We start from the raw sequence: 12,587 nt of genomic DNA on the forward strand, positions 1-12,587 counted from the left end.
CCAAAAGGTGGGTCTTCTTATCCTTGGACCTTTTAAAAGGCCCAACCATATCAAGCCCCCAGACCGCAAATGGCCAAGTGATTGGTATCATCCTCAGCTCCTGAGCCGGCACATGAGCCCGTCGCGAGAACCTCTGGCAACCATCACATTTACTGACCAAGTCCTCCGCATCAGCATGAGCTGTCAGCCAATAAAAACCATGACGAAAAGCCTTGGCCACAAGAGATTTTGAGCCGGCATGATGGCCACAATCCCCCTCATGAATCTCACGCAAAATATCTTGGCCTTCCTCAGGGGAAACACAACGCTGGAAAGTTCCAGTGACACTGCGACGATGGAGCTCACCATTGATAATGACCATTGACTTAGACCGCCGGGTTATTTGTCTGGCCAAAGTTTCATCCTCAGGCAAATCTCCCTGGGTCATGTAAGCCAAGTATGGTACCGTCCAGTCCGGGGTGATGTGGAGAGCCGCCACCAACTGTGCTTCCGGGTCAGGGACAGCCAAGTCTTCCTCTGTAGGTAACTTAACAGAAGGGTTATGCAAGATGTCCAAGAAAGTGTTAGGCGGCACCGGCTTTCGCTGAGAGCCCAACCGGCTTAGCGCATCAGCCGCCTCGTTCTTCCTGCGATCGATGTGCTCTACTTGGTAACCCTGAAAATGTCCAGCAATGGCATCAACTTCACGGCGATAAGCCGCCATGAGAGGGTCCTTGGAATCCCACTTGCCTGATACTTGTTGAGCCACTAAGTCTGAGTCACCGAAGCACCTTACCCGGCTCAAGCTCATCTCCTTAGCCATCCGAAGACCATGGAGCAAAGCCTCATACTCAGCCGCATTGTTAGTACAAGGAAACATCAACCGCAGCACATAATGAAACTTGTCACCTTTAGGGGAAGACAATACAACTCCAGCCCCCGAGCCCTCCAATTGCCTAGACCCGTCGAAGTGAATAGTCCAATATGTATTATCCGGCTTTTCTTCAGGCACCTGCAGCTCTGTCCAATCGTTGATGAAATCCACCAAAGCTTGAGATTTAACAGAAGTGCGCGGTACGTATTTCAGACCATGAGGCCCAAGCTCTATAGCCCACTTAGCCACTCTTCCTGTGGCTTCTCTGTTTTGGATGATATCTCCAAGGGGAGCAGAACTAACCACAGTGATAGGGTGACCCTGGAAATAATGCTTAAGCTTCCGGCTTGCCATGAACACACCATAAACAAGCTTCTGCCAATGTGGATACCGCTGTTTGGACTCAATGAGCACTTCACTGACGTAGTAAACCGGCCGCTGAACCGGGTACTCCTTACCCTCTTCCTTGCGCTCCACCACCACAGCCACACTGACGGCCCGTGTGTTAGCAGCTACATACAGTAATAAGGGCTCCTTGTCCACCGGAGCAGCAAGGACTGGGGGCTCGGCCAGCTGCCTCTTTAAATCCTCAAAAGCGGCATTAGCAGCATCATTCCAGATAAAGTCATCAGTTTTCTTCATCAACTGGTACAGTGGTATTGCCTTTTCACCCAAGCGGCTTATAAACCGGCTCAAAGCAGCAATGCGGCCCGCTAGACGCTGGACGTCGTTTAAACACGTCGGCTTAGCCAGAGAGGTGATTGCCTTGATTTTTTCGGGTTAGCTTCAATGCCTCTGTTAGAGACCAGGAAACCCAAGAGCTTGCCTGCAGGAACACCAAAAACACACTTGGCCGGGTTAAGCATCATCTTGTAAACTTGGAGATTATCAAAGGTTTCTCTAAGGTCATCGACTAGAGTCTCCTTTTCCCTGGATTTAACCACGACATCATCCACATAGGCATGAACATTGCGCCCAATCTGGTTATGAAGACAATTCTGCACACAACGCTAGTAAGTCGCCTGTGCACTTTTGAGTCCAAAAGGCATAGACACATAACAGAAAGCTCCAAAGGGAGTGATGAACGCCGTCTTCTCCTGGTCCTTAACTGCCATTTTAATCTGATGGTATCCAGAATAAGCATCCAAGAAACTTAAGCGTTCGCAACCCGCCGTAGCATCAATGATTTGATCAATACGGGGGAGAGCAAAAGGATCAGCCGGACACGCCTTGTTTAAGTCCGTGTAGTCCACACACATCCACCAGGTGCCATTCTTCTTGAGCACGAGCACCAGTTTAGCTAACCATTCTGGATGAAAGACTTCGACAATAAACCCGGCCGCCAAGAGCCGGGCCACCTCCTCACCAATGGCTTTCCGCCTCTCCTCATTAAACCGCCGAAGGAACTGCCTGGCCGGCTTAAATTTTGGATCAATATTGAGAGTGTGTTCAACGAGTTCTCTATGTACACCTGGCATGTTAGAAGGTTTCCATGCAAAGATGTCCCTATTCTCACGGATGAACTCGATGAGCGCGCTTTCCTATTTTGGATCCAGATTGGCACTGATGCTAAACTGCTGAGATGAGTCACCTGGAACGAAATCAACAAGTTTAGTCTCAGCAGCTGACTTAAATTTCATTGCCGGCTCATGCTCCGTGGTCGGCTTTTTCAGAGAGGTCATATATGTTGGGTCAACATTATCCTTGTAAAACTTCAGCTCCTCTGTTGCACAAACAGATTCTGCATAAGCCGCATCACCTTCTTCACACTCCAAGGCTATCTTTCGGCTGCCATGAACCGTAATGGTCCCATTGTGACCCGGCATCTTGAGCTGTAAGTATACGTAACACGGCCGTGCCATGAACTTGGCGTAAGCCGGCCGCCCAAATATGGCATGATACGGACTTCTTATCTTGACCACCTCAAAGGTCAATTTTTCCACCCTGTAGTTGTACTCATCTCCAAAGGCCACTTCCAGTTCGATCTTACCAACTGGATAAGCCGACTTACCAGGCACCACACCATGGAAAACAGTATTGGACTGGCTGAGGTTCTTATCAATCAACCCCATGCGACGGAAGGTTTCATAATAGAGGATGTTGATGCTGCTGCCTCCATCCATGAGCACCTTAGTGAACTTATATCCTCCCACCTGAGGAGCCACCACCAGGGCCAGGTGACCCGGATTATCAACCCGGGGAGGGTGATCCTCCCTACTCCACACAATGGGCTGCTCAGACCATCTTAAATAGCGTGGAACCGCCGGCTCAACAGCATTCACAGCCCTCTTATGAAGCTTCTGATCTCGCTTGCACAGACTGGTGGTAAACACATGATACTGTCCACCATTGAGCTGCTTTGGATTGGTCTGGTACCCCCCTGTTGCTGTTGATGACCCTGGCCGGACTGCTGATTAAAGCCCCCTTGAACATTCTGAGGATTGGAATTTGAGCCGCCGCCCGGGCCATGAAAGCCGCCGGCGCCTGAGCCGCCGCCCGAGCCATTGTTGCCATTAAAGGCATTGGAATTCTTAAAGGCCTTCATGATTGCGCAATCTTTCCATAGATGGGTACCTGGCTTCTCCCTAGAGCCATGCCTTGGACAAGGCTCATTCAACAGCTGCTCAAGCGTTGGGCCTGAACCGCCGGCTCGGGGAGGTGGCCTCCCCTTACGTCGCTGGTTGTTACCCTGTGAGCTGGCATTGGCCACAAACTCCATGCTGCCATCAGCCTTGCGCTTGTTACCTCCTTGGTTCGCCGGGTTATGCTGAGGACCCTTGCCGTTGCCGTTCTTCTTTCCCTTCCCTGTCCTTTCATCATCTGACGCGGGGTCCTTGGTACTATCAGAGTCGGCGTACTTGACGAGAGCCGCCATCAGCGTACCCATATCATTGCAGTCGTGCTTGAGCCGCCCGAGTTTCATCTTCAGGGGCAGGAAACGACAATTCTGCTCCAACATTAAGACTGCAGAGCCGGCATCCATCTTATCAGATGAATGTATTATCTCTTTGACCCGGCGAACCCAATGTGTCGTAGACTCACCCTCCTGCTGTTTACAATTAGTCAAATCCACAATTGACATAGACTGCCTACAGGTATCTTTGAAGTTTTGGATGAACCGGGCTTTCAGCTCAGCCCAAGACCCGATAGAATTCGGTGGCAGCCCTTTCAACCAAGTGCGGGCAGTCCCATCCAACATCATGGTGAAGTACTTGGCCATCGCCGCTTCGCTGACCTCCAGCAATTCCATAGCCATCTCATAACTCTCGATCCAGGCTCCGGGTTGTAAATCAGCTGTGTAGTTAGGCACCTTCCTAGGCCCTTTGAAGTCCTTGGGTAGACGTTCATTGCGGAGAGCCGGCACTAAACGAGGGACACCTCCAGTTCTTGTAGGGATACCCACGTCGACGGAAGCCGTCGGATAAGCCGGGGGTGTCTGGTAAGCCGTCAACTGAGGCACCTGCTCCGCCTCTTGCCATGCTCGGTCTTGGTCTGCTGCGTGAAAGGCTCCGTTATGAGCCGGGCCGTGGCCAGGTGGCAAGTCATGGCGTCGGACATTACTTGAGCCGGTCGCAGAGACCATGTGTCTGCTATAACTCGGGCTCCGGCCTGGACGAGGGGTTGAATCGATCCTGTCCCGGCTATAAGAGTATGCATCTTGCTGCGCCAGAGCTGTCTGAAGGAGCTCTCTGACCCGGCAGGTTTCAACCGCCGTTGGAGAGTCGCCATCAATTGGGAGAGCCGCCAGCCGTGCCGCTGCGGCGGCCATGTTTTCCAACGGGTTGGCATAATGACCCGGTGGTATTGGCACGTACTGAGGCGGGGCAGGGTTCATCCGGGGAGGTCCCATCACTTGGGGCTGAATTGGTGTCCCAGCCCCGGGCACTATGATCTCCGGCGGGTTACTAGACCCGGCACCCGGCGTGTTGAAGAGGTTTTGAGGATCGTAAACCGGAGGGAGTCGAGATTGGGCCTTTTCATGCCTCCTTCTCATGACCTCATTGGATGCGTTTTGATCCATCGTGAGCCGGAAGGACTGTGCCTGAATCAGCTGAGTCTGGGCGTCAAGAGCCGCCCTCTCTGCAGCCATCCTGATCCCCTCCGCTGCCAGATCCTCCTTGGCCTTTGTTAGATCCAACTTTAACTGTGCCAACTGTGCGTCATGCTGAACTTGATCCGCCGGAGCCACCGTAGCGGTCAACAGGACCGTCAGCTTGTCTGTGAGATCCATCAGCACCTGAGCCGGTGAAGGCACCGGGCCTCCTGACCCGGAGGCGGGGTTTTGAATAGGTTGCGCGCCGGCCATGAAGATTCCAACCCGGCTCGGCGGTTCAAAAGGGTCCGGAATGCTGTCACCATTGGAACAACCCCTGAGCCTGCCATCTTGAAGTTGGTAGAACGAGTTTGACTCATCCGTGGACGACTCGCCGTCAGAGCCGGTGGCCGTCTCATCACCAGATCCAGATCCTTTAGAGAGTCCTCCATGAACACATCCCACAAAAGCATGCTTCAAGGCAGGTAGAGCCCGGGCGGGTCGTGCACGCTGAGCCGTCTCGATGAGATCGGCGCAGAGATCCAGCTCAGGGCCTGGCTCACCAATCTTGCCAATGAAGACATGAATTCCGCCGAAGGGGACCCGGTACCCGTACTCAATTGAGCCGGCGTCGGGGCCCCAGTTGGCATCATCGATGTAGAGCTTGCCGCGACGACTCTTGGTCATCCGTCCCACAGTGTATCCCTTGAGCCCTTCGAAGCTGCCCTTCAAGACTCAAATCCACCGTGCGCTGGCCCCACGGTAGGCGTCAACTGTCGTGGAATTGTCACGGCAGATGTCCTCGTGCAAGGACTTAGTCGTGGAGCCATCGCAGCTGGGAAGCTTAAAGGGGTTAAACGGGACAAGGAACACGAGGGTTATACTGGTTCGGCCCCTTACGGTGAAGGTAAAAGCCTACGTCCAGTTGAGGTGGTATTGATTAGGGTTTCGATGACTAGGAGCTAAACCGCCCTGCCTGGTTATCGATCTTCTCTTTTTTCCGCCCCCCAAATCGCCGCCGGGTCGTCCCTTTATATAGATAGGTTGACGCCCAGTGGCTCTCAGAGCCCCGGCCGGCTCATAACAATGTCCGGCTCGGACTCTTAACTATCCTTGCCTTACACTACAAGTCTTGCCATACGGCGGTTTACCACTACGGGCCTTAAGCCACCTCCGGGTCTTAAGCCCATTATCTAACCCGCCGTCTTCAAGCTTGGTACTGGGCTTCGCGTGATGACCATTATGACGTAACCCGGCCCCTCCTGGGCGGGTGACTCTAATGGTTATATCCTCAACAAATAGGCTTACATAGTTATGGTTCGTTTACATTAACACCTAAATGACTACATAAAATAAACCTTCAAGAAATGAAGGTTTTTACTTTTATGTTTTATTTGAGAACCCCTTGAACGCCTTCTCAAAGGGTTCTCAAAAATTCGAGATAGATCTAATTATACTTTTTTACTTATTTCTGCATTAATAGAGCAAACGAGTAAAAAAAAGCAAACCTATTTAGGATAATAATTGGATAAGAGAGCCTCTACCCTGTCAACAGATAGGGAGAGAACAAAATCCGGATAAATACCAATTCCTATTACTGGTAAAAGGATACAAATTAAAATAAAGAGTTCTCGTGGTCCAGAATCCACAAAATTTGCGTTTGGAACATTAAATAGCTTGTATCCATAGAACATCTGGCGTAACATAGATAATAAATAAATAGGAGTTAATATCATTCCAATTGCCATTACAAAAGTAATTAGTGTTTTTGGCATTAACAGAAATTTTGGACTAGTAATTAGTCCAAAAAATACTAATAATTCTGCGACAAAACCACTCATTCCTGGTAAGGCAAGAGAAGCCATTGCAAAGCTACTAAACATGGTAAAAATTTTGGGCATTGGGATAGATATTCCCCCCAGTTCTTCAAGATAAACAAGACGCATTCTATCAGAAGCGGTTCCTGCCAAGAAAAAAAGTGTAGCACCAATCAATCCATGGGATAATATTTTTAAAATAGCTCCATTGAGTCCAATGTTGGTTATGGAACCAATTCCTATAATTATGAAACCCATGTGAGATACAGAGGAATAAGCTATTCTTTTTTTGAAATTTCGTTGACCAAGAGAAGTTGAAGCTGCATAGATTATTTGGATCGCTCCTATTATTACTAACCAGGGCGAAAATAGATAATGAGCATGAGGTAACAATTCCATGTTGATCCGAATCAATCCATATGCTCCCATCTTTAATAATATTCCCGCTAAAAGCATACATGTACTATAATGTGCTTCCCCATGGGTATCTCGCAACCACGTATGTAGGGGTATAATCGGCAATTTGATAGCATAAGCAATATGGAAGCCAAAATATAAAAGTATTTCCAAGGTTGCAGGGTATGATTGATTAATTAATCTTTCCAAATCTAATCCTGGTTCATTGGAACCATATAAGCCCATACCCAGAACTCCGATTAAGAAAAAAATGGAACCGCCTGCAGTATACAAAATAAACTTTGTAGCTGAATATAGACGCCCCCCCCCCACATGGATAAAAGTAAGTAAACAGGAATTAATTCTAACTCCCACATGATAAAAAAAGTAAAAGGTCTCGCGAAGAAAATAATATAATTTGACCACTATACATTGCGAGCACCAGGAAATAGAATAATCGCGAATTCCGTGTAATTGGCCAAGCTGCTAAAGTAGCTAAAGTAGTGATAAATCCTGTCAATAAAATAGATCCTAATGAAAGTCCATCGATTCCCAATCTCCAGTGGAAATCAAAGACATCTATCCATTTATAATCCTCCTTTAATTGGATTAAGGGATCCTCCAGTTGGAAATGATAACAGAACGCATAAGTCATTAGAAGGAATTCTAATAAACAAATAGATATAGTATACCACCTAACGACTTTGTTTCCCTTATGAGGTAAAAATAAAATTAATGAACCTGCAAATATCAGCAAAACAGCCCTATTTTCCCCCGGGGGTCATAATTACCACTTCTTAGCTTTCAATTTGCCTCTGACCATCAAATTAAATGTGAATAACCCGTCCTCCTCTCTTTGAAACAAGGGGCGCTTCCGGTTCTGTGCGTGCTTCAAATAATTTTGTCTTCTCCATATTACCATATCTCTAGAGCCAATAATTTTCTATGAGGAACTACTGAACTCAATCACTTGCTGCCGTTACTCAACAGTTTTCTATTGAGGTCTATCCCGTAGAGGTAGTCAAATTGGATCAGTGATCGATTTCTAGGTTTCGTCATAAACCTAATTGGTAACTTCCAATTACGTAAATCAATAGTTCAAACCGCACTCAAAGGTAGGGCATTTCCCATTGATATAGGAACTTTTGTACCAGAAACAATAGTATCTCCAATTATAGCCCCTCTGGATGTAAAATATATCTCTTCTCACCATCCCCATAGTGTATGAGACAAATGTATGCATTTCGATTAGGGTCGTATTCTATGGTTACGATTCTACCAGATATGTCTTTTTGATTCCGTCGAAAATCTATTTTACGGTATAGGCGCTTATGACCTCCCCCTCTATGCCTTGCGGTAATGATTCCTCTGGAATTACGACCTTTACCACAACGGTGCCGTCCATGGATCATATTATTTCGTGGATTGCATTTCACTTGCCTGTCTAGGGTTCCCTTGCGTGTGCTCGGGATAGGTGTTTTGTATAAATGTTTCGCCGTATTATTAAGTATTCTCCTTTAGTTTTTTCTCTATCTAGAAGTGGAATAGAATAACCCGGTTGAAGGGTAATGATCATACATCTGTAATGCATTGTATGGCCCAGAATAGGTCCTATTCTTCTACCTTTTCCAGGTAGTCGATGGCTATTCACAGCTACCACCTTAACACCAAAGAAGAGTTCGACCCAATGCTTTATTTCTGTCTTAGTGAATCCCGATTCGACCTTAAAAGTATATTGATTCTTTCCCAATAAACGAAGACTTTTTTCTGTAAATACTGCGTATTTGATTCCATCCATAAATCGACTTTCCCTCCTATGCTCTGAGTTCCAGTATCGATAAGAATTCGAGTTCTTATTGTTCTATGTTATGGTATGAATATACCATACCAATTCGTTATGTATGGATGATGGATGAGATTCCATGGATAGAGAGCCAGTTCCAATAGACTTATGGAATGTTCCCGTTCGTGTGCATCCAGAAGGGATTGAACCCGCAAATTTACCAATTATGAGTTGGGCGCTTTAACCATTCAGCCATGGATGCTTAACAGGGATCATCGTACATCGTAAATAACCAATTTTCATATAGAAAGACATATCATAGAAAAATGAAATCAAAAATATTCCAAGATGGCAAATATTCGGAGATGACTATGAAAACACCTCTCTGGATCCTCGAATTGAAGGAGAGATTGAGAGGGATCAAGAATCATAATTCTCGCTATTTGGAATGGATCCAATTCTATTGAGTCTGGCTCATAGTGATCATTTCTCTTTAGCAAAGAATGACCTTGGTTATCAAAGGATTGAACAACCGGGATCCATTTACTTATGATACCTAGTTGGCATTGATAACAAGGATCTAATGAATTATGAGTTTAATAGATCCTATTTAGCAGAAAGACGTATATTCCTTGCTCATTATCAGACAATCACTTATTCCCAAACCTCGTGTGGGACTAATTGTTTTCATTTACCATCTCATGGAAAACCCTTTTCGTTCCGCTTAGCCCTATCGGGTATTTTAGTGATAGGTTCTGTAGGAACTGGACAATCCTATTTGGTCAAATACCTAACAAAAAATTACGATTTTCCGTTCATTAAGGTACAAGGGCTTCTTATTCCACAAGAACGAAAGCACCTTTTCATTCTTTCATATACTGGGGGTTTTTACCTTGTAAAGACAATGTTCCATACTAAAGGATTTGGGTCCAGAACCACGAGTTCTAGTGCACTAGATCTTGTAGCACTTAGCAACGAAGCCCTATCCATTAGTATTCCACATAAGAAATCCATTCTAGAAAAAAAATACAATTAGATTAGCTCTTCATAGACAAACTTGGGGTTTGCGAGCCAAGGTAAGATCAGCTCGGGATCATGGGACCCTTTTCTATCAGATAGGAGGGGCTCTTGTACAAAATTGACTTACTAAGTAATAACCCCATAGAATCTATCTATATAAAGATAAAGAGGCAATCGTGTCAGGAAGCGGGTTTTTCTTTGGCCAAAAGGTACTTCAAACTTGGAACGAGCATGAAGAGATTAACGAGACTTCTTTCTCTTTTGAGTTTTTCTGGCGGACCTGCCGCGCAAGATCTTTGGTCTTCCCCTGGAACCGATGAAAAAAAGTGGATCACTTCTTATGTACTTGCTCAGAATGATTCTTCTCTATCTATAGTTCATGGCCTATTAGAAGTAGAAGGTGCTCTGGTGCAATCCTTAATGACAAAAAAAGATTGCAGTCAGGTTGATAATAGTCGAGTGACATTACTTCATCGGTCCGAACTAAGGAATCTGTTAGAAATGTTTTGAAATGGATATTGTTCTCTCTTTGATCAGGGATTGCTATATGAAAAGAAGTGGAGTTTGAAAAAGGGAACGGAATGCTCAAACCGGAACTGCTAGAGGAACGAATTTTCAATAGCATAACTTGGGCTCCTAGAATATGGCGCCCTTGGGAAAATCTATTTGCTTGCAGGGTTTTGTTCCGAAGCAAAGATATCTGTGGAGGTTGGTTCGTTCGTCCTATTCTGATATCCAGGACCAAGAGGTACTGGGTTCTCTTTCGGATAGGCCCTGAAAGGAGAAGAAAGGCTGAAATGCCAATGGACCTCTGTCTATTCTCTAATTCACCCGATCCGATGGTACCCGTTTTTGGAACGTCCAGTGCCAAAGTCACTGAATGGGTAAGTCACCAATCCAATCCCTTTGACAAATCGGAAGTCATATTAGATATCATATTCTATATATATATATATATATATATATAGAAATATCATAGATAGAATGGACATATATAATTTTTGGTCGGCAAATTCGAAGGAATCATTGAGTGAAAAAGGAGCAAAGAATGACAAAAGACGAGACTCTACTAGTCTTCACTCTTGTGGTTTCCTCTTCCTAGGTTTTTGTTTTCTTATTCGGGATCTTGCTTTTCATGGTTCTCATCTCTGCAACTCGCGATTTTCGCGAGAGAACGAAATCCAAGTTGGTGAAGATCATGATTTGGGCTGGCATGGGGATCGTTTGATCGATTTCCTTGATTTGATGGTGTGCGCTCAAAGGATACAAACAGGGATTCACAAACAAAAAGGGGAATTCGTAGTCACTTTTTCCTGTCGCGTAAAAAAGGTCTTTACGCGAGAGCAATAGAGGTTGGGATACATCTATCTCTTCTGAGCAACCTCTTGTGGATTCTTAAGACCACCCTTGCAGTAGGATACCATCTGCTTTGGGTTCTTTATTATCTCCTTCGAGGAATTTTTAGGATCGTTCAGGCTATATATATTTAGTCTATTTTGGCTTTTACTGTCTACTTTTCTCAGGGAGATGGTTAAGGACCTCAGAAGATAGAGGACAGCGGCAGGCCCAGATTTCCGGAATACTTCTACGAGGAATGCTCATTGAATGAGCATTCTCCATATTATGCCTTGAAGAGGACTCGAACCTCCACGCTCTTCAGCACGAGATTTTGAGTCTCGCGTGTCTACCATTTCACCATCAAGGCATCTTGAACGTGAATCGTATTCCATGAATATGATATCTACCTAATGTGATATATGGAATATATGACAAAGGTGGAGTCTTGGAGTATTTCGATCGATCGGTCATATAGGCCTGAGTCAGACATCAAATAGCTTCAATTTGCATTATCCGTAGGACACCTTACATGTATCAAAATCGATATCAAAATCAAAAAGATGAAAGATGTACAATCCAATTTCTCGATTCAATAGAAGCCCAAAGAGGTGCATATGGTACCCAAATAAGAATAGGATAGATATGTCAAAAGCAGGTCTGATTACACCTATTCCTAATCCTAAATAGAATGTAAGGACGTAGGGATTTCTATGTAAACAGAGTATCCTATTTCCATAGGCTCGAATGACCCCTTCTCATAATAAGAATGTGCACGGTCTGGTTCGGTGTGGAATGAACTTACAATCTGATGATCGAGTCGATTCCATGATTATAAGTTCATAACCCTAGCGCCCATTCCCATTTTGGGCGGAACAGATCTACTAATTCTTTTATTCCAGTTAGTAAGAGGGATCTTGAACTAAGAAATAGACCTAGCAGCTAAAAGAGGGTATCCTGAGCAATTCCAAGAATGGGGTTCATTGATATTTCTGGTATAGTAGAATTGTTTGATCTTAAAGGGGATCTTCAATAATTTCGCACATAAGGGGTTATTTCTTGGTTTCGTCCAGTCATTAATAACTTTATTATTTTTAGATAATAGTAGATAGAAAGAACGATCGTAAGGAGTCCTATTGAAACCAAGAAATATAGGCCTGCTTACCATCCACACCAGAATAGATAGAGTTTTTCGAAGAAACCTGCTAGTTGAGGAAGGCCTCCTAGGGATTAGAGACATAGGGCTAAAGAGAGAGCCAAAAATGGATCTTTCGTGTATAATCCTGCATAGTATCAAATGTTATCGGTTCCGGTACGTAGACCAAATAATACAATGCAACAAAAGTTCCT

At 45.3% G+C, this 12,587-nt stretch overlaps 1 non-coding gene across 1 annotated transcript; it reads right to left on the minus strand.

Annotated features, from left to right (window-relative positions):
• Positions 1-11,526: 11,526 nt before the first annotated feature.
• TRNAL-CAA (transfer RNA leucine (anticodon CAA)) lies at positions 11,527-11,607 on the minus strand. The gene has a single exon. It is a non-coding gene; the product is annotated as a tRNA-Leu (tRNA).
• Between the last annotated feature and the right edge of the window lie 980 nt (positions 11,608-12,587).

The sequence above is a fragment of the Triticum aestivum genome, chromosome 5D, assembly GCF_018294505.1.
Source record: "Triticum aestivum cultivar Chinese Spring chromosome 5D, IWGSC CS RefSeq v2.1, whole genome shotgun sequence".
Classification (NCBI taxonomy): domain Eukaryota; kingdom Viridiplantae; phylum Streptophyta; class Magnoliopsida; order Poales; family Poaceae; genus Triticum; species Triticum aestivum.